The sequence below is a fragment of the Equus quagga genome, chromosome 3 (assembly GCF_021613505.1).
Source record: "Equus quagga isolate Etosha38 chromosome 3, UCLA_HA_Equagga_1.0, whole genome shotgun sequence".
NCBI lineage: Eukaryota > Metazoa > Chordata > Mammalia > Perissodactyla > Equidae > Equus > Equus quagga.
The window spans coordinates 139,161,757-139,187,027 of record NC_060269.1 but is presented as its reverse complement, the minus strand read 5'-3'; the positions used below and the strand labels follow the sequence as shown (position 1 = coordinate 139,187,027).

The window sequence follows — 25,271 nt, the reverse complement described above, 5'->3', positions numbered from 1 at the left end:
AGACACTTAGGATTTTAAGAAATGAATACACTGATCTCCAGTAAAAAATGAGAGTCCCAACCTACAACTAGAATATACAACTACATACTAGGGAGCTGTGGGGAGAAGAAGAAGAAAAAAACGGGACGATTGGCTGAGATGTTAACTCAGGTGCCAATCTTTGGGGAAAGAAAAAGGCCAAAAACCCATCATGGGCAATAATTCAAACTATTACTGGAAAGGAACAGTGTACATTTGGAACATACAGAGTTTTTAAAAAAATGAAAATTGATTCAGATAATTCAGATTTCCATTAGAGTTTCACAAATTTAAATTGGCTTGCAGTCACCTGGATGTTTGTTAAAAATGCAAAGTGCTGACTCTACTCCCAAGACATGAATTTGAAAATAAACCAAGGAATCTGCATGAGAATCAAGTACGCTGGAGATTCTGGTCCCAGGTGACCCCAGATAGTCCCTGGAATGCAGTGAAAACAAACAAAAAATCCGCTTCTATGTAAGGAAACATTAATACACTGTACACACAACCGGTGAATATTTCCACGCGCTTTGATTAGAAGTGGCTTTATCATTAACAATCCATGCATGCTTTAGCTCATAAAACTAGCACTTTCTATTTGGAGATTATCGATAGGTCAGTGTTAGGCAAAGGCACCTTTTCTGCAGCCTTTGGTTTCCATGATGATGCATCTGCCTCAAACCATCCTGGTATCACTTGACCCTCACTTCCTCCCTGACTTATCTGATTGGTATATTTAAGAAAGATAACTTCCTTGCTCAATTTCTCCCTTTTGTTTTCCTTGGAGCAAACTGCCTGCAAGGAACAGGAGTCCCCTCTGCTCTTCCAAGCCTGAGTCTCCCCTGGGCAGAACTGCCCTTCCTAGACTGTGGGAGAGGACATCCATCCTGGGCAGCATCACCTTTGACGAAGAGGTCGAGTTTGCCTACTTCTGGACCCAGGCGGCAGATCCATGTGCCTCTCACATTGGGCTACCACCTCCAACTGGCTTCTATCATTAACAGACCACATTTTGTCCTCCATCTCTTGCTCCTTTGTCTTAGTTCTTGTTTGTTCAGAACAAGGTGGAGGTGGAGGCAGATGCTATTTATGTGCCTCTAAGACCTTGATAGTCAGAACAAGGTCCATTGTCAGATATACATACAGACATTGGAGCAGCAATATGGGTCATGGATCCAAACATTGAAATCAACAAGCCGTGTTTGTCTCATTTTATTTAAAAACAAGTCTTAAAATTTTTATTTATTTTATTATTTTATTCTTTCAAAAGTAAACAAAAAGGAACTGAAAGTAAAAATTCATACTATCCAAATCACGTGTTAAAATGTTCAATAATACATAGAGAAGAATTTATGGCTAGTGATAACATGATTTATAACCAACTCACAATCTCATCATTCAACTCATCTAATATACACTTGATTTGGACTTATAATAAAATATAAACAATTAGTTAGAATATTTTGACAAAACAGTATTGGGAAGGCATTTAATTTCTCTAACCTTCAGTTTATTTGTCTGTAAAATGGGGATACAAATTTATCTCTCTTCTGATAAATTTGTGGCAAAAATTAAAGGGATCACATATCATAGTGACTTATACATAATAGAATAATATACCATTATGAATTATTATTTCTTTTATGAATTACTATTCCTGTTATTCAAGAATTTGATTTTTTCATTCAGGGAATCATGTAACTCTGCTATATGTATTTCTCCATATTAAATGCCAATGATTTATTGATGAAATCCTACATGCACTAGGAAAGGAGCTACGTGTTATAGATAATAAAGAAACGTTAGTGCATGCTTCCTGTACTCAAGAAACTTTTACTTAAAAGAAGAGATCCAACAGACACACATTGGAAACAAAAAGTAAAAAGAAAATGAGGGAGTAGATTTTGTGCAAAGTCATAAGGAAAGAGGAGATTAAAAAAATAAAAGGAAGATAGGCTTGACTTTAAAGATATCCTAGACTCACAATGATGGAGGAGAGCAGGTAGGTAATTTCAGAGGGGACAGACACATGGGAAAATTCATACAGGAATGAATTTTCCTTAGAAAATTGGAGTGAGGGCCTGAGGAGTCTTCAAGTTGATTTCCTGCCCTTTTGTAAACAGCTCCCTAAGCATTGTTCTCTTTCTTCGAGGTAAACAAGGGTGCATGCTAATCTCTTAAATATGGTTTTTGGTAAGAACGTGGCAAAAGTACAGTTTTATAAAGTATCTAAAAAAATCACTTTGGATTGTCTTTAATGGACTTTCCTACTTGGTGATGAGACAGGACAGGGCCACCTGTGACGTCAAGGATCCTAATTCTCGTTTACTGAGTATGAATTCTTTATCATTACGTTAAAAAGTGTTTTGGGAAGATTAATTTGATTGGGGACACATTACATAAATATTCTCTAATAGGATATAGATTTGGGAGGAGGAGGAAGTCTCCATTTGTTTACTTTATTTCAATACAAATTTGAAATAATTCTATTTAGCCAAAGAGAAGGTAGAGAAAAAGAAATAATGTAATTAAGTTTAACTTTTAACCCTCTACTTGGGATTCACCTCCACTCTTTCCCACCATAATTAGTGTGAATATAGTCAGTATTCATCTGCATTTAGGAGAAAAAGCAAAGAAGGAAAGGACAACCAGAGTTAGTTAAACCCTATCCTATGTCCCTGCCTGTATCTGGGATTGGTCTCAGACCAATATTCTCAGTATCTCAGAATCCATAATGTACTTAATATATCAGTAGACTTTCTATGGCTTACTACGCAAACATAAGCCACGTCTAAGAGCAAAGAACATGGGACAGTAAGGAAATACCACCACTGACATCATTTACAATGAAATGAGTGAAAGCTCTCTAAGAGGAAGTGACTTATGTTGTAGATGTCATAGCATAAGGTCTCAAGCCATCTCTATGCCCTTGAAAAATTGCCCTCCCTTCTCAACCTGAGAAAATTTATTTAAAGGAACTGACAGACTTTCCTTAAATAATTATTCCAGGATTTAAACTGTTGCCTAAAGAACAGACATATTCACGTCCCTCTGGAATATGGTCAGGGAGGAAATTTGTCTTCATGGAAAAAGTTCTCCACTCACCCTAGACAGCCATCTGCAAGAATAGTGCCTGTTATTGTAAAATGTGTGTAGTCAAGACATATTATCTAGACAAGTCAACTCTGAACTTTACACCGATTTTGTAACTACAGAATTTCTCTGCTGATTTTGCATTTTTCCTTGAATACACCTATAAAATGCTAAGCTATGTGTTAGTTTTATTGTTGATGTACTGTAGAAGAGATACAACAATACTGAGGCCAGCTTACTATTTTGAGAATTATATTTTTAGTCTAAAATCTTGTTAGGGACCCAGAGCTTTTGTGCAAGTTTTTAATGAGGCATATTTTCAAAAAAGTCTTAGCTATACAACTTCTATTGTCACGAAGGAATCCATTTGGCTAATTCCCTCTGTGTCTCCTTGAACATCTGCAATAACAGGAAGGAGTTAATCTGCTTTTCACTCAGGTGATGTTTAGAAGCTTCTGCTGATTTCTCCTTCAATGGATCAGTGATATTTAGGAACAGCTGAATATTGTGAAGACAGATGTGGGATTTGAGTATTTGTTCAGGTGCCTAAGTCTTCTAATTATTTTATCAGTATCCATCTTCCCCTGTAATTTGTTTAAATTTGGAATCATATCACCAATTTACCTCATTGCTGCCTCGTCTTCAATATTCTCCTGTTTATTCGTTAGAGAGTTGTTGTGACCAATCATTAGTAACTACGAGTTTATTGACACATAAAGTCATTCATGTACTTAATTCTTTTCAAATGGATGTCTGGGAAGGTACTTGACCCCAAACATGCTATCTTGACTTTACTAATCCAGAGACTGCAGAGTAATTCTTCACTTCTAGAGATTTAGAAAAAACTTAGCACTTACAAAGACGGTTAGAGTGGAAAAAACATGAGCTCTAGCTCCTGAAGCTTGAGGTTGATTCCAATTCTGCTGTTTGGTTGTTCATAAACTAGACAAGTTACTTAGCTTCTTTGAACAAATTTCTTCCTCCATAAAAGTGGATATAGAAAATACCTATGAACTATCTGATACGTGGCAGAACTGAGTGTAGAATAAATTACAACACAAAATATTCAGAGTCAGCATAAAGAAAATTATGTTTTTGGCAGTTCTGTTCACAATGTTTGGTATCCTTTCTACTAGTAGTTATGTAAGACGAGAGACTGAAGTAATACTTGGAAAATTGGAGTTACAATATGGTTTCTGCATTGTCTCAAAATTATTCTATGCTTCAAAATCACTGTATGATTTTCAAGATCTATGAAGTTGGCATTATGGTGATCTCCATCGTATGGGGAAAGGAACTGAGGTTCAGAGGTTTGGTGATTTGCATAGGACCCACATCCAGCATGTTTCAGGGGACAGGATTGGCCTATGTCTGTCTATCTTCAAGGTTCAGTGACTCCTAACCTCAGTGTTGTTCTGCCTCTACAACCAAGCTCTACCGTTAATTCACAAAAGGACTCTGTGCACCTCATCACTTCATCATGACCTAAAACACGAGGGAGTTTGGATTGGCTTTCATATCTTCCTACTCAAAATATCTGTGATTCTTGGTTCCAGACTTTGTCACATGAACAAGATGTACCACATTTTACTTGAGATAAACATAGGCATGTCTCTAAAAAAAGACACCCTCCTTTCCTGCTATTTAAATTTATAGAAGTGAAATGCATATGTTAGGAAGGCTCAGGAAATATTTATTTGATTGTGAATAGCAATAATTTTATGCATGTTCATTTTCCTCCTAAATCCATACAGACCCAGGAATTACTTCATCTTGGGCAAAACTACATCATGTTTTTTTCTTTCAAAAATAATCTGATGCCTACTAAGCCCAGTGTTGATGGTTGAGATGAGTGTGATGATTGATAAAAGGCTGAGACCATTTCATAAAGGGAGCACATCCTGACTGACAGAGAGCAGAATAGGAAGAGCATATTCAAGCCACAATGGGAATTTTATAACTGCACAAAATTAAGATTCCTAACGTTGGTTTGAAAGGCATTAGCAGTCCAGCCCTAAGAGATGGTTTCTTAACATTGAGCTTGACAACGTGGTCTTTAGTATCCACCTTCAGAATGTCCCCTAACCAACAGTACATAGCGATGACACAGTGAGCACAAAACACAGGGCACTCCTACATTCCAGTGGGGCAAGTAAATCTGTGGGACCCCTTTGGAAAGCAATTCGGCTTTACATATATGTCAAGAGACTTTAAACGGTTCACTCTCTTGTCCCACTAATTCTTCTTCTAAGAATTAATTCTTCTTCTATGAGTCTTCTAAGACTCTGTCCCAAGAACTTAATTCTAAACATAAAAGCAACTTCGCACACAATGATTTTATTACAGAATATTTCAAATATCGAAAAAAATGCAAATAGCTTACATGTCCTAAAACCAGGATAATTAAATTATAGCACAACATTTCTAGAATATAATGTAAGCATTAAAATATTTATGAAGGATCTGTAATCTAATATAAAAATACTTATGCTGTAATGTTGAATTTAAAGTTACATAAAATTTTATAATACATACAGTATTATTAAGTTTAAAGGAACAAATCTACATGTAGAAAAAACTGAAAGCAAATAAATAAAAATAGATGGGAAAGTTTATTCAGAGGTCGTGGTAATAAACTTAGAGTTTCTATAATGGTCTTCAACTAATATAATTTTAAAACATATTTTTAGGTGGGATTCCTCAGCCTCGGCACTATTGATGTTTTGGGCTGGACAATTCTTTGTTGTGGGTATTGACCTCTGCGTCATAGGGTGATTGGCAGCGTCCTGAGCCTCTACCTACAAAATGCCAGTAGCACCTTTCCCGGAATTGCGACAACCGAAAGTGCCTCCAGGAGCTGCCGAATGTCCTGGGGGCAAGAAGGAAGATAGAATCACTTCCCCCCATGCTGAGAACCATTGGGCTGAGGTATGATGAAACATAATTTGTGAGCTTTTTTATATATATTTATTCATAAATCCTTAAACGGAAGCTAAGTGTGAAAGCGTCATAGCATTGGAAATTGTTGGACACCAAAACCAAGTGATGAAAAGAAGTATGTTTTTCCATTACAAAAGTCATAAATAATCAATCTGGAAAGTTTATATATATAGAAAAAGAAAGAAATATGAAGAAAACATGCATAGTCGCTGGATACAGAAATAAGTGCTCTGTGTATGTGGTGCTTGAAGTTTAGTCAAAGAGAAAGACATAGAAATCAAGAATTTAATGTAGTTTGAAGTGCTAAGATGGAGTGCTTTGGGAAACAGAAATGAGCACTTAATGCAACTAGATGGTTCAAGGGAAGCTTTCTGGAACAGATGACTCCTGAGCTGAGCTTAAAGGACGAGAAGGTGTTAATAAGGTGAAGACCGATGGGAATTGTATTCTAGAAGAAGAGACATTCATAGTACAAGCAAAGACATGAAGCATGAAACAGGAAGGAGTGCTTGGGAAATAATGAGTATGATAGCGTTGGAGCATAAAATGGGCACAGGAGAGGGTAGGGAAGAGACAGAGTAGCTTTCTGCTTGAGACAGTCAAGAAATGCTTCCCAGAGAAGGAAGAATATGAACTAAGAGTTGAAGGTTGAAAAGACATTTCCAGGAATATGAGGAGAGGAGGGCATTCTGGGAGGGAAAACTATATGCAAAACTATGGTAGCTGTAGACAATGTGAGATGCTCAGGGAACATCAATGTAGTAATGCTGGAGCGTGAAGTTGGACAGAAGGCAGACAAGGAAGGAGAAATGACTGGAGATGAGGCTGGACAGGTAGGCACTGGTCTGATCCCGATCCTTTGTATCTTATGCAAAGACATGGAGATTTTATTTTGTAGGTGATACTGGATAATCTTGAGCATGAACTCAGTCCCCATGTTTTGAAAGGGTTCTCTTGTGAGAATATGCAGTCAGGTTGTAAGAGAGTGGGATGGGGATGGGGTTAAGATGAGATAATTATATTGATTTAAAGGAACAATCCATCAAAGATGCTACAAAGAAACCCACTGAGAAGTATTTGTTGAGCCTCCGTGATACACTTTGCAGTACTCCGGACCCTGTCGAAATACAAGAAAAATTCACTCTGTGCTGAGGTGGAGCAGTCCCTTTTCTCCAGCTGAGGAGAAAATGAATGAACATAAAGGAAGTGATTTGGGAAACAGTGCATGAAGGTTTATTAATACTGTGTTATGTTGTATGACATACATCAAGACTGAGCGAATTCTGATTAGGGAGGAAAGTGTAACAGAGAGAGGATAGTTTTTGACCTGAGCTGAAATGGGGAAATACCAGTGGCATTTTGGTAAGAGAAGGCTCTGTGGGAGAAAAAGGAATAATGTGAGTCAGGACTTAGAAACTGGGATCAACATAAGATGTCCTCGAAAATTCAAAACTAGGTTTTATCAACTGTCAGTAGTTCCCAAGGATGCATGATGTGCTAAGAGTGTCACTCAGATACAGCTCAGAGGTCACCTCTATGAGTCCCTTCTGATGCCCCTCACCTTCTGAATAGGACTGGTCTGTCTTATTTTCTTTATGTCCCCCTAATTCTTGCGACGTGAGAACGAAGCAATTTACTAAACCATTTAGTTTGTATGTATGTTCATTTGTATGTAAAACTCCCTTAGGAGCCAAGACTATGCCTCAACTTTCCAATTACTAGCACAGTGCTTAGTACACAGATCACATTTAAAAACCTTTTTCCATGGGTGATTGAATGAATGACCATGTTTAGTAATAGACGTAATGGATACCTAGTAATACGTATGATGGATACAAAACAGCAATGATACTGATGCTATAAGCAACACCCAATATTTGTTGAGCTCTATCTGTCAGGCACTGTGCTAAGCAGGATTTTAACAAATATCATTTAATTTACCTCTCACAATAATCCTATTAGGTAGCTACTATTATTCTCCCATTTTATGTATGAGAGGACTAAGGTTCAGGGTGGTTATATACATTGTCCAAGACCATGTGGCCTGTGAGTTGACTTCAGGGCTGTCTCACTTTAAAGAACATGATCCTACCCACTAGTTATGTATCTTTTATTTTCAAGAGAATCCAGAGTTAAGGTGATTTTATTTTTTTGAAATATTTATTGATTCCATGTATTTATTCTAAACCCAATGTAATGCAACACTCCGAGGACCAATTTAATTTGAAAAGGTGAACTGTGTCTTTAACAAATCCACTAGATAAGTGTTTCCAAACTTAGTGAAAAGGAAATAACGCCACCTTATCCAAGAGGCAATGAAACCTCAAATGAAAATCAGTAAGATGGGTGACCCAAACAGTCCACCCCCAGCACTGACTCATTCTTTGACAAAATCATGTGGATGGCTTAATTTATATAAGAGTCCTCTAAGCTGGCCTAGAAATGTAGAATTAGGGGAAGGGAAGGCCTTTTATTGAACAAACACCTACATGTTAATTCAAATCACTTGCTAATTTGGCAGATAATTCCATCAACCTAAAAAGAGGGACTGGACCTCCATCTGCTCAATGAAACTAAGGGCTCGAAAACTCTAGATAAGTTTCCAAAAGGCAGTATCTCACCAACCTGAGATCCCTTCTCAACAGATTCCTCTAAGGCCAACTCTAGTACAGGGGTTAGCGAATTACAGCGACAGGCCAAATCTAACCTGCTACCTGTTTTTATATCATCTTCAAGCTAAGCATTATTTTACATTTACGTTTATAATGGTTAAAAAGTTAAAATAAATAATAAAGATATTTTGTGACACATAAAAATTGTAGGAAATTTGGATTTGTGTCCGTAAATAAAGTTTTTTTTGAAAACAGCCACACCCATTTTTTTGTGTATCTTTTGTGCTACAACAGAAAAGTTGAATAGTTATAACAGCTTATATGGCCCAAAAAGCCTAAAGTATTTACTGTAGAACAAGCTGGCTGACCACATTTCTAGAACAAAGTTCAACAGGTGCCAGGAAACTCAGTGAAGGACACATTGCAAACAATATAGGTTTGGCCTTTTGGATTTATTGCTTAACTCAGAGATTCTCTCAGTGTGGCCCCTAAACCATCAGAATCAGCCTAAATTGAGAAATCATTAGAAAGGCAAATTCTTAGACTTTAACCCAGATCTATTGAATCTGAAACTCCTAGAGTGAGACCCAGCAATCTGTGTTCTAACAAGTCATCCAGGTGATGCTGATACACGTTAAAGTTTGACAACCCCTGATAGAACTCAAGGAGTTTGAACATGTTATTTTATCCCAACATAATTACAAGAAAGGCATTTATTGGCTGCCAAGTATATTCCAAGCACAGAGCTAGATATGTCTCTTATATTTTTGTATTCCCTACAACAATCTTGAAAGGTTAGGTTTATTATCCTCATTTTACAAAGAAAGGAATTCAAACTCAGGAAGCTTAAGGAACTTGTTTAAAGTTACTGTATTAGGATTTAAACTCAGATTTGTCTGCTATATAGCCTATATACCTGCCCCTCACCTTACTCTGCCATCTCTCTTATCATGTGTGAGAGAAAGCAGCTCCTGACATCCTGAGGGAGCTGCCCTGGTTTATCAGCTAGGCTTTAGCATTCCCTTATTGAACATAAAAAATTTTACAGAATATTAATGTCAGATAAGACTGCTCTGTACTATGATTGGTCAAGACAAAAACGAGACAACTCTGTAATCATATCTGAGAAGAGGCAAAAATATGATCTTTGTTTAAACCACAAAAATGACCAAATACCTTTCATCCTAGCTAATGCAGTTTGCTTCTTTGCCAATTACAGCTTTAGCTTCTGTCTGGTCTTCATTACTTGTAGATAAGATTTAAGATATCCAATCATGGAATTATCCTGACTTCTTGACTCCATCCAATCCAGAGCAAAGCCCTGCTTCCTAAATCATAAATCCCCAACCCAAGCTCAAATCCTGCAAGTTCTTTCTGACACCCTGCTACTGAGATGCGCTATGGTTCTCCACGATGTGTCTTCTCCCACTCTGAAAGAGCAATGAAGCCAAATTGTTCAACTATAGGTATGCTCCTGGTGATCTTTGGTTGGAGGCCATTGAAATGTACACCCCTCCAACCTCATCCCTCCTCCCCATTAAGATTCCAGCTCTGGGCTCCCATGTTGGGTGGGGAGTGTGTTCCTAAAGCAAGCAAAATTGAAAAATAGTAGCTCCCAAACCAGTCATTACCAAGCCCATTGCCAGGTCCAGAGCAAATACTTGGTATCTTAAATGGATTAACGAACTTTTAAGAACCAACCTGATTAGGAACAAGGACTTAAGGAAACTGCCCTTCTTTTAAAATTAAAGTTTGCCTTCCTATTTTTAGCTTCCAATCTTTACCTCTCAGTCTTTTGGTCCCTCAACTCATCAGATTTCAAATAGTACCATCTTCTTACAGCCTTCCATGAAGGTTTCCAACTGGGTGAGATGGCTGTTTGAGTTTTCTAAAGTCCTTGTTCCCTCTCACCAGACACTTTCTAGTTGTGGATTACTTATTCATGAGCTGTTTGGTCTCTAACCAATTCAAAAACTTCTTAAGGACAGTAAAACGCCCTACGCCCTCTATTCTCCTTCACATAGTAGGTGCTTAATACACATTTGTTCAACTTCACTTAGAAATCTAAGAGTTTTTTTTCCATTATCGAATTGAAAGAGCTGCTTCCCCAGCCAAGTCAGAGTCCATGGAAGCTGGGATTTTCAGCTCACAGCTGAATATGTCATTTGAAATTATTTGCCAGGGTCATGGGGTTCTGATGAACAGCTGCCCCAGAGGCCTTTGGTGTATGGGTATCTCTAATTTGCAGCAGGATTTTCATGTGAAATCTCACTAGCAGAAGAAAAAAAGAGATTAAAAAAACATTTTTAACTAATCAACAGTTTCCAGGCTACTACGGAAACTTGCAAGAGGCACTGGAGGATCTCAATTATGTAGCGAAAGTATAAGTGCACCAGCAGTATTACTGTATGGGAGTAAATGGTGCTCGTGCCATAATTTTTTGAGTATCTTCTATATACCAAGCATTGTGCTAGACAGCAGGATAAGTATATAATTAAGGATAAGGAATAAAACTGTGTCAATTCCCCTTTACACTTTGTTGTTGTTCCAGGAATTCCACATTGTGTACCATGTCCCACATCCTTGTGTCGGGACATGGTATTACTTTACCTGGTACCCAGCATGTAGAACTTGCACAGGCACCTTTCTGGCATATGAATTTGATAAACTCCTCTTCATCCATAAAAACCTAGCTAGAAGTCACCTCCTCCAGGGAGTCATCTCTAACCACCTATCTCTTCCCCTTGGACTTAATTACTTTCCATTCTTCTTCTATATCTTGTACTCACTTGTATTGATCTATCTACCATAATGTATTGCATTCTCTTTGTTTATATTCCCCATCTTCTTGTATAACTGAGAGTTCCTTGTGGGTAGCCACTATCTTTAATTCTTCTTTGTATACCAGGCCTAGCAGAGTGCCTGGAATACTGTAGATAATTGAAAAATATTTTTAAATGCAAGCCATTGTTGAAGCACAAATAGCAAAGAATTGGTAATTGTTGAAGCTGGATAATGGGTACATGGAAGTTCATTATACCATTCTCTATACTTTTTGTGTATAAAATTTTCTAAAATGGAAAGTTCAAAATAATTAAAGACCTTGCAAGATGTCAGATATATCTATCAGAATTTTAAAGTTCTCAGCATAAATGGAGGTCCTATACCTCTATTTACGGCCTCTGTGTGCCTCATATTTATTTCTTTTCTTGTAAGAAACATACTTAAAGCTAAACAATGCTGCCCTGAAATAAAATACAATTGTGTCGTTTTTGTATTTTACAAGATGATACAGACCAAGAATATTACATTAAACAGGAATTTCTGGGAAAACTACAAATTGCTACTTCACACTAAATGTTTTATTGAGGAGGGCAATCTATGGATTTTTGCCCTATCATCTCTCACCTAAATTGTTCCAGAAGCATAACAGGTACCTCTGCTTCTGCTCTCTTCCTTCTGAAGTCATCATCACCTACTCCGAGGTTGACCCACCAAAAACTCTGGTCTGCTGCCTTGCTCATGGCTTCCCTAAAGCTGAAGACTTAGAGTCCATGGCTCTTCACTGACTGGAGAAGACACGCACACTCTCAGTATTGCAGCCCAAGAGACCTCTTCAGCAACATCTCTCATTTCAACATTTTGATGTCCATGTGCTACAAGCCACTGCCCTTATCCAGGAAAACAATCTTCTGTTACTGCCTGAGGTCCTAGCTCTAGCTGTTTGCTCAGCCCCATCCTCCAATTTAGGAACTGCTTCTCACACTGTTAAGTCCTGTACAACTGTTTTTTCTCTATGAAACCTTTCCTTGAGCCCTTTCCAGAATGTACCACTCCATCTGTGCTTCTACAGGCCATTTCTTGGTCTTATGCCCAGCACTTATTTTCTCTGTCTAGTTTGGTAATTAGTTTCCTTTACCAGAATGCAAGCTTACTGAGGGTACATCCCTTTAATGTTCATCTTGTACCTCCCCACCATCTCTGTCAATGCCTAAAAGAGGACCCTGCACACAGTTAGTGTTCAATAAGACATTTATTACATGCTAAACTATGAAATGATGAGATTAATCTTGTGAGTGTTCTTCCTTGTTCCTCTCATTAATGAGTGGATATGTGTAAAACCTCAAATCATTATATTAAAATCCCATTAGTCATTTTAATCCTCTTTGCAAATTGCTTTTGCTTCCTAAACCAAGAATTTCAAGTGAAAGAGAATTATTTTTTGAAATAGGGATTTATCGAACTCAGAATCTAATTTAGATAGGAGAAGAAATGTTTCTCTCTACCTTTTTCTATCCAAGGCTAATTTTCACTAGCCATTGTAGATGATGGTATTAAGGTAACACTCCTTTATCCCAACTCTAATGTAGACCCTCTCATTCAAATAGACTTAGAACCACTTTCTAAGTTAATGGATGCACATAGTCTCACTGGAGAAAATACTCCACAGTGGTACCAATGAAGAATCATTGCCTCGTGAGGAGAGTATAAAAGGTCAACATCGCCGAAAGGAAGCTTGCATTCTGCTCTGGGCCTCATCTTCACTTCTCCACCAAAAGGAATGGTTAATTCCCTGGCCTTATTCTGGGCTGTATTTTCTAGGTGGTACAGTCTCAGTGAAAAGTTTGGCAATCTACATTGGGATAACCCTTTTTGCCTCTTTATCATTTGCAGGTAGAAAGAATGAGGGACCCGATACCCTAATATTTTGTGGCTTGCTCTGTAGCTGCCTTTTTGTTTATTCCTCCAATTGGCTAGTGGTCAAAAAGCTTAAGTTCTGTTTCTGCTTGCACACTGCCATGGTCTGAGAAAACGTGGACAGGAGGCCTATGTGAGAATTCTCATCATCTTATTGTGTCTCATTGTTGGATTCTACTTGGACTAGCCATTCATTGCCACTAAATATAAGCTACAGATGGTCAAAATTCAGTGCAGATCTTAGAGGGAAAGGGGCTTAGGAGACCACTTGGCTTGCTTTTGTTCTAATTCTGCCTCTAATTTATGGCAAAGTCGGAAATCTGGTTTAGCTCACTTACATGGCATGCTTGGGTTGCACGCTTGGGTTGGGTCAAAGCTTTGTAGAAATTGTGTGGCTATTGTGTAATCTTATTTCCTACGAATATATTTCCATCAAATATCTCCGAGGGTGCTAATGGACAGTTCAGGACAAGATTCCGGAATTCAGGAAATTTCCCATGCATATTTGCATTAATTTCCTTTCCCACTATTAAGGAAGAGGAATAAATGAAAAGTGCATGGTGGTAAAAGCACTGTATGGGATTCAGTAGTCCTTGATTTTGATGCTAACTCTGCTCCCATTCAGTTTTGCCTTCTGATTCAGTTAACCTCTCCAGATTGCAGTTGTCTCCTATGTAAAATGAGATAGTTTGACTACACCAGAATTTCCTACCATGTACTTCAGAACAAAAAAGAACTGACTTGTCACATAAATATGAGTTACATCTCATGTATGATGGTAACCCACATCCTTGTATTTTAGCATGATCAAGGCTTATACATTGAATTCAAAGTTTGCCCAGCTGACTGGACATTTTCCATAATCTCTATAAATATGTAGGTACATCATCTATATATATGTGTGTATAGAAATATAGATTCATATACAGATATGGATATTATTTGGAAATGAATATGGATATCCAACCCGGAGAGACATTTCAGACTAGCTCAAAATTCTGTGAGTCTAGTTGCGGGAATCAGGTTTACAATTCTGCTTTTCTTGTTATTGGAACTCAAATTTGAAGTTTTCATTTGAAAACCTTCAACTTTAAGTGACATAAAGCAGGACATAAAGCATAAAAGCTGAGTCATTTGCAGGGCTCTTAAATGTTGAACTTTTGACTTTAAGTGGCTACATTTTCAACATTGGCAATAAAAGAACTGTGCGCTGTCTCATAGTGCTGTGAAAGTTGACTTTCTCTAATGCTTCCATGGTGGTTCTCCTTTAGACACTGTTTCATCTAGTTCTAAAACCGAGCCATCTTGAGTATGGTGCACTAAAGTGGAGGGCCATGGCTCAACCGAGTCCAAGGAACAAAAACTAATATGGAGACGAAACAGGAGCAAATTATTCGAATCACAGACATTGAAATGATCTTAGGCACCAACATTGGTGCCTCAAGGCAGAAATGTCAAAATAATGCAAGATTGTTGTGTAGCACTTGGAGAAGCTTATTTATGAATTGTTTTCCTTCTGGGAGTTAAATAAAATTAGTACTTAAGAGGAGAAAAGGAGGAAACTAATTTCTGAGATTTGTTTAATCTCATCATAATATTATTCTCATGTGTGCCTGAGCAGAACTCGTCACTGATTGAGAATATTTAAAAGAAGATTTTACAACTACATTAGAACTTACATTCTTACACTGGTCTAAACCTAATGGCCTAAACTCATACTGGTCTAAACTGGTTAGAATCTAATGAAGCCAGTTTGTAGAAAAAAGGACTTTCTGAAGATGAGATGCATTGACCATTATTAACATATTAACAGAAACAACCTGTATACTGGATGTAGTTTAGGATGATGTCATCTTAGTTCCTGTAGTTAGAAAGATTAGAAGCATGGGTAGGCTTAAATGTTTCTATTAACTTCCAGCATTACACACAACGTCATAAGTGAATATTCATAAATAACTTGGCAATAGAAGATTATGTACTTATCCGAAAGGAAAATTAGCAAATGTCTCAGGAACTCCATTCTTTCACTTGAGAAGAAAGGAGAGCTGGGATGTAGAATTGACATCAAATTTTTGAGGTTTAAATAATTCAAAGTATGTTATTTTAGTAGAAAAAATATTTCATAAAATATAACTCTATATTCAAACTGTTAAAGCAAAGTTAATCAACTTCTTTTTACTCTCCAGTCATTGAATAATAAAATTGATTTGGGTAGTACAATTTATGTCAGATGGATAAAATATTTATTGGTAGCAACAATGCTCTCCTGTGCATATGGGTTCCCACTCAAGAGGCAAATGAGCGAAGTGGCTCATTGGGAAATGTACACGAAACACTTTTGCAAATTAAGTGTTCAAAACACATTTTTGCTAAGCATCCATTAACTCAATTTTAAACCAAAAGCTTATCCATTTTATATCATAATCAACAACCCAGCTCCACCCCCGTACCTCCTAACTAATGAGGCACACACAAATATTTCCCTCATGTATCAAGGTACTCCTCCAGAGGATGGAATTGCTAATGACATTAAGGCGTGGTAGCCAACATAAACTTGACAATCAAAAAACAGCCTGCATTATCACCCCATGGTAGAGAGTCCTAACTTCCCATCTTGGAAATATATTTAACCCATATTATCACCCTAAACCCAAATAGATTTCAAATAGAAAGGTAACGGTACATTATCCCTTCTCTCCCAATATCAAATATCTGGGTAAACAGAAATGAACTGTCCAGTGCTAGGCTGCTCTGTGTCAAGCATGCATATTTTAAAACTTTTACTTTGGGTATTAAGCCTCCTCAACTTCCGCAGCGTCTGTATCCAGTTCTGCACGAGACCTGACCAACAGCACAGACTGAGAGCGACCACTTTACCTTCCGAAAAATCAATCAGTCCCAGCAAATGAAGCAGCTTCAGAGATGCACATATAATCACAACAATACCCACTGTTTGCAGTCCTTCCGACTCCCACTCGAGAGTCAACATCCTTTAAGCTGGCAGAGCATCCCAGCCTCCGGACCCCTTTGGAGCGGAGGGAGTTAATCAGAAAATCCGAGCAATATCTGGCTTGGAACAAAGACTCGCGAGGGGGAAAAGTGAGCAGCTCCTCGCAGATGCACCGGGCAAAGCAGCGGCCCCCCGGAGTGAGGACCGACCTGGGCTGAAGTCCAGCCTCTCATGCTGATGCTGCCATTTGTCTGGTGGTGTCCCCCAACGACAGTGCACTGGCTTCGGGACTCTGCGCTGCAGCCAGCGAGTACTTAGACTTCAGAGCTGCGGGGGAAACATCTGTTGGAAAATTGGAGACTTTGCTGTGTCCGTGGAGAGAAGGGACACTCCCAGGAAACTTGCCCTAGAGAGCACCGCGCTGCTCCACCCGCTGACAACGGGAAGCCAGGCTGGGCAGGGCTGTCTGCGCGCTAGTTTGCTGCCTGGGAAGCATGCGAATGTCCCCTTTTTGCCATAGCAGCTGCTCTCTCCTCCTAGAGCTTGCGCTGCGAGACAGCTCAGCCCCCTCTCGGGATTCTAGGGAAAAAATCCGTGTTGGTGGCTAGTGCTTATAGCCTCTTTCAGAAAGCCCCTGTGGAAGCCCATGGGCAGCTTTTCTAGGGAGAAAAGTGCAGGAGCAAAAGATCTATGATTCATGGCTTTGTCAAGCGGGAGCATCCAAGCGAGCTCCCACCTGCCACTCCACTGGGGCTGTCTGGTTCCTGCTAACACATTGACAGCATTATCAGGGAGATTGATTTAGTCTTTATATTTACAAATATGGATGGATGCAGGGTAGGGCAGAGCAGAACCTTGTAAGAACACTGATGTTCAGTAACTGCCCCCTGGAGGGTGAGTACCTCTATCATCCTTCAAACTCTCACTTCAGCCTGTCTCAGAGCAAAGTTTCACAAACCTCCCTGATGATAAAAATCACCCCAGGTGCTTGTTAAAAACACTCTCTTGTGAAGAGTCTGATTCAGAAGATTCTGGAGTTTGTGTTCTTACACAAGAAGTTAGGTGAATCTTATCATCAGGGACACATTCTTCATGCTGTCCCGAAGGATCCTGTGGGGTGTTCTATTCTGGCAGCCTAGGCAGCTTGGTGGGAATGGTCATGGACTCTGGGTTATGCCAGGACCACACTGGCTTAATCACTCTGACAGTTACCTCCACTCTGCTAAGTCTGGTCCTATAGTACTAGTGAAGAGAATCAACTGGGACCCTGTATATGAAGGAGCTTTTATCTCTGGGAACTCCCTATGAAAAACAAGGGTTTATGACTAGTATCTTAAACCTTGAAGGGCATTTCCTGGTTCTGCTCTTTCCTTACTGTGTGATTTTTTTGCAAGACACTTAACCTCTCTGAAAACAGTTCCTATTGTGTGAAGTTGAGATTATAATACTTTCTTTAACGTCCCCCATTTAAAGAGAATTGTGAGAATTAAATGTGGTTGTAATAACAGCATTTACTGAGCATTTACTCTGTTTACCAATATTATAGTGATGTATCAACACTAACTCATCCCCACAGCTCTATGCGGTAGGCATGTTGGTCATCTACATTTTATAGGCAAGAAAATTGAAGCATAAAGAGATCACCTTACTGACCAAAGCTGGGGTGGGCACAGTGCTTGGTAGGCAATATTCATTCATTCATTCCTTCATTTGGTTATTCATTAACATTTGTAAAGTTGCTACTATGAGCTGTGACAGGTAGTTGAATGATAAAATGGCAAGTAATATTCAGCTCTACTCTTTGGGTTTAATAAGTTTAATAAAGTCTAATGTGACCAATAAATACACCAGCACTTGAACAGATGTCTCTATGGGGTGTAGTGGGAGCACAAGAAGGAAAAGTCAACTCCACCTGAGGAAAGATGGGTGGCGGTGACAGGGAGGAGGCTTTACAGAGCAGGTAACCATCAATAGTGACAGCTTTCATCATTGTTAGAAATCATGTATCATACACAGGCTTTGGATAGACAGACCTGGGTTAAATCCTGGTTCTTTCACTTGCTTGCTGTGTGACCTTGGGGAAAGCGCGCCATCTCTGACTCTCAGTTTTCTAAGTTCAAGATGAGAATGTGACTGCCTCCTTCTCATGGTTGACGTGAGAGTTAACTGAGATTGCGGAGAGCTGAGCCCAGTGCCCGCTCAGCACATGGTAGCTGTGGGATTATGGCAGAAGTGCCCACTCTTAGAAGCTCTGCTGGGCCTAGATGGATAAAGTGACTTGGATCTCCCCTGGTCCTGCCACTCCTCCCTGCTCCTGGGTCTAGTTCCAGTCTTTTTCCCAGATAGACTGCCTGATCACTCCAGCCCGCAGGACTTTTTTTTCTCCTCTGGGCATCAGGAATATACTTAGGTCACCAAGCTGGACCTTACAGTGATGCTTTGCATTTTGGATGATATGTTTATGGGAGATATTTTTGTATCAATCTGCCCAACCACCTATTCATCTGAACATGTTGTGTTCAGTTGTGTCAGCAAGCCAGTGAAGGGAAGTAGTTCTCAGTAGTTGATGAGAAAAGAAATGTTTTAAGTAACCATTCTCTGAAATTCCTGCCAACATTTGGCTATAGGATGTCCAAAGTTTTAAAAAAAGTACAGAAATTAATTAAGCGAAGTTAACTGTAACCATCTCTTTTAATCTTATACAATATCATATTACAGTTGAAAAAACTAAGGTACAGAGAGGTTAGTGACTTAACCAATGTCACAAAGCTAGAAAGCTATTGATCTAGAATTTAAACATTGCTTTTTCTGGCTCTCAAATTCATTATTCTCTGTTTATACACTTCAGCAGATTTCAGCAAATATTTGTCAATTGATTTTTTGATTTATAGAGCTAGGCAAAGTATTTTTAAATTGTCACATGTCATTTTCCAAGAAAGAAATCCTCACCATCTTAGAAACTCACATAAAGACCCACGGATATGATTTTGTTGATTCCAGGCAGGACTTCACTTCAGGACAACAGCATTCCCAGTGTAGAATCCATCATCTGAGAGTCTTGGTGGTCCACCCCGCCTCTATTTACATTAGCTCCCTTTACCACTTGGTGTTCTGAGCTCTTTCTGTTGGCTCCAGCTACAGGATCTTCTAGCTCTTGAGGATGCCATGGGCTCTCTCACATGCACCCCCCACAGTAAGATTTGGTAAGGTAATAGTAATAGCAATAATGTCGTAATAGTGTCGTCAACGAGTTTCCTGCCTCATCTGAGAAGTCTGGGGAATTAGGGCACACTTGGGGAAGATTGTTTTTCTAGGGCCATCTGAGAAGGAATATTTGGATACATATTATCTTAAAAAACAACTCCAGATTATGGCTCTATCATTTTGTTGCAGCAATTTGCCAGTCCCAAACCAGTTTGTTATATTAAAATATGCCCTGGTTTTCTTTCCTCATTCCTAGGCCCTCCCTTTTTTTCCCGTTGTAGCAAAGGTCTGTCTTCCATACCAAAGGAAAGGAATAAACTCACATTTCCTGCCCACTTATTCTAAGCCAGGTACCATACTATGTACTTCATATGTAAAATTTCATTTAATCTTATCCCAAATCAATTAGTTAGCTGTTATTGTCCCTATTTCAAAGAAAAATAAAAACCAAGGGTCGCTGAGATTATTTTCACAAAGTCACATTCAATAAAGCATACAATCAGGATTTATATCTGATTTACTCCAAAAATAATATCTGCTAACATTTATGGAGACTGTATAAGTGTCAGGCACTACTCTAAAATCTTCTCACGTACTAGCTAATTTAATTCTTTCATAATTCCCTGAGATGCATATTATTACTCTGGTTTCTAGGAGAAAGTTCAGGCTTTAAAAGGTTAAGCGATTTGCCCGAGGTCTTGTAGAGAGTACTCGGCAGAGTTGAGATTTGAACTTGGGTATCCTGGCTGCCAGATTCTAGGCACTTCGCGATTTATCACTCCATTTTGGGCCTCTCTGCACCATGTCGAATGGTTCTTTAACTGGGTCTCTGGTAAGGGACTAAGAAGGGGAAATATTGCCAGAAACTCTTAGGAAAGTAAAAACACACTCCAAGGAGGCATGCCAAGTCGATTGACTAGTCCAAGAAAGAGAAAGGGTCAGTGAGTAGAGACGTTCAATTTTCTTGCACTGATCTATTGTGATTCTTTAAATAACCTCAAATGGGATGATTTGCCTGAAACCTGAAATTGATCATTTCCTCCTCTTTGTTGTATCTTCAGTTTGAAATTTCACCAGGTGATGTTTCTTCATACTATTGACATTATATAAATATAAAAATAAATGTAACAAAGTTGAGAGAAAATGTTAAAATTACATAGATTTACCACCCTACCTATTGTCTCTCCAAAAATATAGATAGAATAACATATAGGAACTAGATAGAACGCATATAGGAACTAGTTAACTTAAATTAAAATTAAAATTATTGGTTTAAATTTGTATAAACTTTTAGAGATCAAATAATCCAATCATTTTATTTTACAGAGGTTTAAAAGAGAGATGGAGAGAGAAGAATTGACTTGTTCAAGGCCAAAGGACTTGGGAAGTGGGCAAAGTTGGCTTGAATCCTCTGGTTTGTCATAATTCCTGAATTGTTAACTACAGGGGAAATCAGAATGATGCACTGAGAAGTTAAAAAGAAACTAAATTCTAAAAGAAACATTTTCTACTCCTAGTTAATAAGAGTTCAGAGAAGCAAGACGTCACTGTGGTTGGCATCATCTAGACGTTTCCATCGAAGAGAGAAGCCTAATCTAGTTTTTAAAAATAAGCGAGGATAGGAGGAATGGCTTTCCTGGGAATGGAAACGGGCACGTGCTAGGGCAGCATTCATGATGGTGACATAGCTGGATTGAGGCAGGAGAGAAAAACGGGGCTGGAATGTTGCTGGAAGAGGCCTTCTAACGTTGGGACTTGACAGAGCAAGTAACGAGGACACAGTTGGTGTGTGACCATTAGTGTCTCTTCTAATTTTAAGATTTTTCTCACCAAAATGATGAAAGCTATTCCCCCTCTGGTGCCTTCTATTCTACCCTCCACCCTTACCTCCACCAGAAAGTATCTCACATCCCTCTGTCTTTGGATTTCTCAATTACTTGGAAAGATCTCTATATGTTCTCCAGACAAGCTTTCCACTTAAACATGACAGAACATAAGCTATCTCACTCAGCTACAGGGCTTATTCTGAAAGGTTAATAAATGTGTCTGGAATGGAATTCCTTAAAATATGTATATGGTTGTCCATTAAACAATTAAGCATCCAGTGTTCTGGTTTGAGTGCTCTGTTAAATTTATAAGGTGGTAGTGATGAGGGGGAAATACCTTCCACTTTAGGGAACATTCAGCAACATTGCACTAATGTTATCTTGAAAGAGTTCTCAAGTATCTGATGACCAAAGCATGCACAGGATGTAATCTTCATATAAACAAAATAGCAGATTATTTGGAAATGCAACTAGAAAACATTCATAAGAATAGAATCTTTCCCTATAATTTATGACTGTTTTTGCTTGCTTTAATTTCCTTTTCCTGGCTTTTCTGGCCTAAACTGAGTGGGTTCCTGGGTTCACCAATTTGATGACATGTGATTTTGGCTGTCATGTCGCAATCCTTTTCATGAGCTCTCTCTCTCAAAACTGTCTGCCACATATCACTACGATGGGCTGGCTTGAGAGAAATCATTATCAAGGATGATAATAATGATTATCCTTTTCCTTATTATAGTATAACTAGGATTACAATATTTTGAGCCCCTACTGTGTGATAGACAGTGTACTGTGTGCATTACATAAACTATCTCAGTGAATCATCACAACATTCTGATAAGATAGGAAATATCATTAACCCCATTTTACAGATGAAGACACTGAAATGCAAAAGTTAAGTAACTTGCCCAGATTGTGAAGGGATCAGAATATGCCACTCCAAAATATGCCACTTTGGCTTAAGGATTATAGTGAACTGAAGGCAACTGAGAATCAGTAAATGCAAGAAGAGTTCTCTGCCCTCCTCTTATCTACCTAAAAGAAGGCCATAAATTTTCCTTTGTGAAGCTGCCCTCCATCCCCCACCATCCTCTGCCAGGAGTCAGAGAGCAACTCTTATCATCAGAGACAGAGAGTCAGCACCGAGATGAGTCTGTACAAACAGCTGTAACTAAAATAAGCCTCATCTTCTATCAGTTTCCCGCATGTATTTCCTAGTCACTTACCCACAATTTATCATCCCTTCAAGACAAAACTCTCTTTCCTTTGTTAAAATGGTATATAAGCCCCCAAGTCTAACTTCTTCTTTGAATTTCACTTCTTTTCTGTGAACTTCCATGCATATAAATATTAATAAAAACTGTACACTTTTTCTTCTGTTATTCTGTTGTTTGTTAGTCTAATTTGCAGACTGCAGTTATTGAACCTAAGAGGGTAGATGAAAAGTTTTTCCTCCCTGACAATTACGTGTCAGAAGTCAGGGAATTGGGAATTAACTTTAGAAATTCTCACTCAAGAGCCAGTGTTCCTACATCCCTGGGGAGATATGTGTAAAGATGGCTGTTTTTGTTTTGTTTTGCTTTTATTGTAGACCCATTAAACAAAGAGAAACAAAATTTAAAATGCAAATGGTCTCCAGAAAGGTAGCCTGTGGTGTGACCATAACCTCATAGTGAAATGTAAATGTTTAGTTTCAAGTTCTTTCCTGGAAGCAAGATCAAAAGAGCAAAGAAAAGAGAAATGAGATAAGAGAAGGGGCTCAGGAGAGAAGGGGAGGAAGGAGAAAAGCTGAAGGGAGGAGAGAAGAGAGGAAGAAAAGGAAGGGGAAATGAGAGAGAGAAGCAGTCTTCTATGCAGGCCACTGTGATGGGCTCAAGAACACAAAGTGGCAGCCAGCCCTGGTGGCCTAGTGGTTAAGTTTGGCATGCTCAACTTCTGTGGCCTGGGTTCAGTTACCGGGCACAGACCTACACCACATGCCAGTGGCCATGCTGGTGCCAGCTCACATATGAAAAAAGAGGAAGATTTTCAACAGATATTAGCTCAGGGAAAATCTTCCACAGCAGAAAAAAAAAAAAAGAATATAAAGCTGAATGTGGCCTGTTTTCTGCTTGTAAGATTCTCAGAGACTTCAAGGGAGATAAGACCTAAAATAGGAGTAAAAAAGGCTATAGGAAAGGAATGAGCAAGGGGCTACCTCTCGCTGAGTTAGACCCACCTCCCTGGTCCATCTCTAGGGTCCTATAACTAGACATGCGGAGGATCTCTTCTACTCTGCCTTCTCAGCCATGGCTTCAAATGACCTTGGAAACAGAGCAGGTGGTTTTAAAAGTATGATGAATAGCATCTCTATGCATATTGCATTAGCCATAGCTGGGCCTCGGGTCCTGCTTTCAATGTTCCTAGGCCCCGTGATGCCTTCTCACTCACTTGGGACAGGGCCCCACTTGTCATAGATTTATCACTTCATTAGCTTGGTTCTCTCAGTTCCTAGGCACAAGATTCCCACAGACTGACTCACGTGTTCTCAGCTGCACTGACACATTTTGTGCTGCACCTGAGTGAATCTCTTTGGTAAAAGGGACTAAGCTTTATTTGAAGGAAAAAAAAAAGAGGCAAAGGAAAAATTTTCTTACTACCTCAGCTCCAAAAACAGGAGCCTGGAGAGCTGGAAAGGGAACCACTTCTCTTCTGAGAATTCCATGGTTCCCAGAAGGTATAGTCAATTCGTGTTGTGGCTTGTCTTTGCTGAAGATTGCCTGTTTTCTATCATTACACTCATACTATGATACTGCTGAAATCAGTTAGTATTAGTTTCCTATTGCTGCTGTAACAAATTACCATAAAATTGGTAGCCTAAAACAATACAAATTTATTATCTTACAGCTCTGGAGGTCAGAAGTCTGAAATGGGTCCCATTAGGCTAAAATCAAGGTGTTGGCAAGGCTGTGTTCCTTCACCATGCTCTGGGCAAGAATCTTCTTCCTCGCCTTTTCCAGGTTCTAGGGCCTGCCTGCATTCCTTGACTAGTGGTCACCTTGATGTCCAATGTCAGAAATGGCCAGCTGACTCTTTCCCAGGCAACATCATTCTGAACCTGAGTCTTCTGCCTCTCTCTTTCACTTATCCTTATGATTCCACTATGCCTGCCTGGATAATCCAGGATAATCTTCTTATTTTAAGGTTAGCTGACTAGCAACCTTCATTCCATCTGCAACTGTAATTACCTTTTCCATGTAATTTAGCATATCCATGAGTTCTGGGGATTAAAATGTGGATATCTTTGGGGGGCCATTATTCTGCCTACCACATAGTTATAATATACAAGTTACTTTTAACAGGAAATGCTCCTTTAAGTAAGAAAAGGAAAGCTAACCCTAAATTGAAACCTACAAAATCTATCTTTCATCAAGAGCAATCCGCTTGAGGTATGTGGGCATGAGTCTGTGTGTGTATGTGTTTAATCTACAGAAAAAGAAGCTTGTCTTTCAGAAAGAAAGGGCAGCTTTAATTAGTAGTCCTATCTCTGAACTTCCAATTTTCACTAAGAAAGGACTCTGAAGAAAGTACATTTCAAAATATTAAAAAGGAACACCAAACAATTTAGAAGATATGAGCTAATGATCAGACTGAGGGACATTCTTCCTTCATTTTAGTGGTCAGAAGCAATTAGATGCAGAGCAGGTGTTTCCTGTGAGCCCTAGACTAAACTTGGAGCCAAAGGAGATAGAACCCTGGAGTACAGAACTGGGATAATGTTCCTCTTTTACAGAATTTCCCGGAGGATCACAAAAGATAATGGAGGAGAAGGTGCTTCGTAAGTGGTGAAAAGTACTCACACAGAATGCTCTAATTAACTGGCCTGGACATCCTGGGATGGATAAGACCAGAAACCAACCAAGATCTGTAGCTACTGAGGTTTTAACTTTT

General features: G+C 38.9%; 1 protein-coding gene across 1 annotated transcript in view; it reads right to left on the bottom strand.

Annotated features, from left to right (window-relative positions):
• Positions 1 to 16,555, bottom strand: part of KCNIP4 (potassium voltage-gated channel interacting protein 4) — a 222,089-nt gene extending 205,534 nt beyond the window's left edge. The window contains exon 1 of the mRNA XM_046656979.1: positions 16,521 to 16,555. The gene's annotated coding sequence lies outside the window, so the exon portion shown is untranslated. The remainder of the gene's footprint in view (positions 1 to 16,520) is intronic.
• Between the last annotated feature and the right edge of the window lie 8,716 nt (positions 16,556 to 25,271).